At 37.8% G+C, this 3,864-nt stretch overlaps 1 non-coding gene across 1 annotated transcript; it reads right to left on the minus strand.

The window, feature by feature from the left end:
* Nucleotides 1–3,370: 3,370 nt before the first annotated feature.
* Nucleotides 3,371–3,444, minus strand: Trnat-ugu. The gene has a single exon. It is a non-coding gene; the product is annotated as a tRNA-Thr (tRNA).
* Between the last annotated feature and the right edge of the window lie 420 nt (nucleotides 3,445–3,864).

Here is a 3,864-nt window from a genome sequence, read left to right on the forward strand (position 1 = left end):
AGAACGTAATTCACAATTATGACATATTTGTGCGAAGAGAGTTAGCATAGTGAATGGCCGCCGGATTCCTTCCTCTTCTCGATTCAAGTCCAGAAGCTCACGGTGTTATACCCTTACCTGTAGTAATTAGTATTGCTTGCTGCTGAATATATCGTGGTTGAGACAATTTTATGTATTGATTCAGCTTCAGTCCATAAATCTTCGCTACCTCAGTCTCGTACAGGTGAAAGTTTTTATATTGTGTACATGGAACAATGTTACATATATGGTATTAGTTATTGCATCACACACATCATTACATACATGTAAATATTTACTACTATTTTTGTAAATTTTTTTTATAAATACGACTATACCTCAGTTAATTTTATGTACTCAATATTTGTGTATATAGTGTTGGTACATAAAAATTCGAGTCCCGCGTTCTTGGGCGCCACTTATCACGGTATAAGTGTATATTTTAATTTTTATAATTATATATTTTATGATTTTGGTTGGGGTGGCTTTAAATATTGTGGGCTAGCATGAGACTTTTAATTAACATATACCGCGATAACACTCGTACGGACATCGGCTGCCCCGAAATAGGTACGATATAATATTTTTTAAACACAGCGCGCGACTCACCGCCTTCTAATATAGTTTGTGTGGGCGCTGCTATTTAGAAAAGAAAATATGCGTATTCTTACGCAAACTGTAATCATTAAAACGGGTCTCAGGGGCTACTGGTTATTTAAGTACCAAATTACACAAAGATTAACTGAGATATTGCGGAATGTAATGCTTTTCGATATATCTTGTTCATGATTTGCAATGCAAAACTGGAGAGAATCTCGTCTGCCGTTAGGCGCTCAAAATAAAAACATACTGAACTCATTCAGTGCTGTGAATTTTGGTAAATGAAATTAAATTTAAGTTCGAAATTAATGAAAGACCAAAATTGAGAAGTCTCTCCCATTTACATTTAATATTATGATATGAAATTTTAATTAAATAATACAGTCAGCGTAATGGCCGACTAAATCCTGCTGGGGGAGATAAGCTGCATGCACTGCGAAGTTCTGTAAAAACTTTGTTAATTGTAATTAATTGTTACTATCATGAGAGGTGACAACTAAGTCAATAATACACACTTTCTAATAACAATTTCTATTATATTTGTTAAAAAATTCAGATAAAACTTACGTTAATTATCAGACAGCACTACAATGGCGGCCTACCGCTAGACGAAACAAAACAGGAGAGCTAGTTCGATCAAAGCATTGTCTCTGATCTTCCTGGGCTATGTTACACAGAGATTATACCAAAAAAACTGTGTTTTGTTAATTACATCGACATTTGTATTTTGATAATAATAACTTACGTTCTTTACTATTTGTTATACATCGCACACACGTACACAGTCTTGAAATAATTTATAATTCACACGTCTCATAACAAAAACTTCCTTTCCCTTTCTCCGAATGTTCCTTTATGTGACGTAACGTCACAACTGCCGTTGATAATTCCTCAATAAATAAAACTGAAAAGAGAATACTATTTATTCAGTTACACGCAGACTGACATAACCTAAAGACAAATCAATTACTGCATTATTCTTATCGAGATGATATGGGAGAACTCAGTCCCTCCCCCACTCCTTCTCTCTCTCTCTCTCTAGTAAAAAATGACTTTATTAACGACAACAGTAAATGTTTTACTGTTTTAAGCTTCACGTTACACTGACGCAATACATTTATCTCACTTAACTTGAAAACGAAAATAAACCTATTTCCGTTATACACTAAGCCTACTCAGTTTAATGTTCTTTTAGAAAATAATCCTCTATAAAGTGTGTAGAACTTCTGATAAGAAACGAGTTCAGCTTAGAGTAAACATTTTTGCTACTATTGGACAATTCATTTTACAGTATACGTAATCACGGAGTTTAGTGGCCCCAAATTGCACGTTCTCTTATTGCGTATTTACTGCAGTTGCTTCTCAGTTCACACGTAACTTTATTCAATAAAACATTACCAATCGCCGTTATTTTGGTATTATTTTTAGTTTACCAGTTTCGACGATACACTACGTCATCTTCTGACCTGCTTCAAACGAGTAACCTTCGTGTTACAAAATACAGCAGCACTTTTAATTGTTTCGAGTCCAGTCAAAAGTGCTGCTGTATTTTGTAACACGAAGGTTACTCAGTTGACGCAGGCCTGAAGATGACGAAGTGGATCGTCGAAACTGGTAGCCTGAAAATAAAACCTAAATAACAGCGATTGGTAATGTTTTATTGGATATTGAGCAGCCATAGTCCCACATCCAGACAGAAGATGGAGTTACATCCATTAACTTTATTCAGTATTAGCCTTCCTGACTGGAAATTGTAGAAAACTTTTCGAGAAATCGTTCTCAATTGGCAAACTTTTAAGTTTATAGACAATTCTCTTGTAAAGGTGGTGAGTTCAGTGCACTGTTCGATGCGAGCTTGTGGTAGTGGGAAGAAAAACGTGGTCGGTACTAACATTCTTTGTGAAAGGCAGGGCTCTGGTTTCAACGCCCGCTTCAAGCCAGAGGCTTCATCATAGCACACACACCATTCTAGAATTAAGATTCATACTGAGATTCTGGAAGAAAATCTCAGGATTGTGTTTAATAACTGTTATGTAATGCAACGTCCTATACTCCGCTGTGCTGATTACGTGAATTATAGACAGCATGTTCTACACAGATTATAAATACAGAGGATTTAAAAACGATAAAACAGCCTTAGCCTGAGAGACAGCGTTTATGGTATGGTACTTTTATCGCGCCTTTCACTGACATTTCGTTTACCACTTATTAGCTGGATCCATATCGATCGCAGTACAGACAGAAAATTTTAAAAATTGACGATGATAGAAGGTAGGGACAGAGTGAGGTTACCTAGGCTATAAAGGTTGTGTTGTATGCTCTGAGTTTATGCTATGAAACAAGCTCACCAGTGCGTTTGGCACTCTTGACAAAGTGTAATATGCGTCGCGTAACGCATTTATATATGGAAATATAACATTAAGCGCCATTTCTATCACGGATAAATTTTATCCTCCACAGATCCGTCTACGCGATCACATTTCAACGTTTCTGCTTGCATGTTGTCCACAATCTTCTAACAGCAGACAGTGCTTTTAGTTTGTTGCATTATTCATCACGAAATCGAAAAAATTAATTAAACTGAACAGAATTAATGACAAACTATGTATGTGAAGACAATAACTGTTCTCGAAAGAACAGAATACTGTTGATGACCGTGCAGCTTTTCCGTGGAATAAATGACGACTAACTGAAACCCTCAGCTGCCGACAGGTGTTGTTGATATACCTAGATGTGGACAGTTGAAGATGTGTGCCCCGACCGGGACTCGAACCCGGGATCTCCTGCTTACATGGCAGATGCCCTATCCATCTGAGCCACCGAGGACACAGATGAATAGCGCGACTGCAGGGACTTATCCCTTGCACGCTACCCGTGAAACTCACATTCCCAACTGTCCCCAATTCTACGTAAGTAATGTACCTTATAGACATTTGCCCATCCACTCATTACTCGCGCACGCTTTGGCGATTCCCGTAAGAGTTTGGACAACCTGTGCGCACTCGCACAGACGAAGGTCAATGGATGGGTAGCCTTTAACTATATATGTGAAGACAGTAACTGTTCTCGAAAGAACAGTATACTGTTGATGACCGTGCAGCGTTCCCCTGGAACAAATGATGACTAACTGAAACCCTCAGCTGCCGACAGGTGTTGTTGATATAGCTCGATGTGGACAGTTGACTTATTCCAGGGAAAAGCTGCAAGGTCATCAACAGTATTCTGTTCTTTCGAGAACTGTTACTG

This window comes from Schistocerca piceifrons, chromosome 5 (genome assembly GCF_021461385.2).
Source record: "Schistocerca piceifrons isolate TAMUIC-IGC-003096 chromosome 5, iqSchPice1.1, whole genome shotgun sequence".
Lineage (NCBI taxonomy): Eukaryota > Metazoa > Arthropoda > Insecta > Orthoptera > Acrididae > Schistocerca > Schistocerca piceifrons.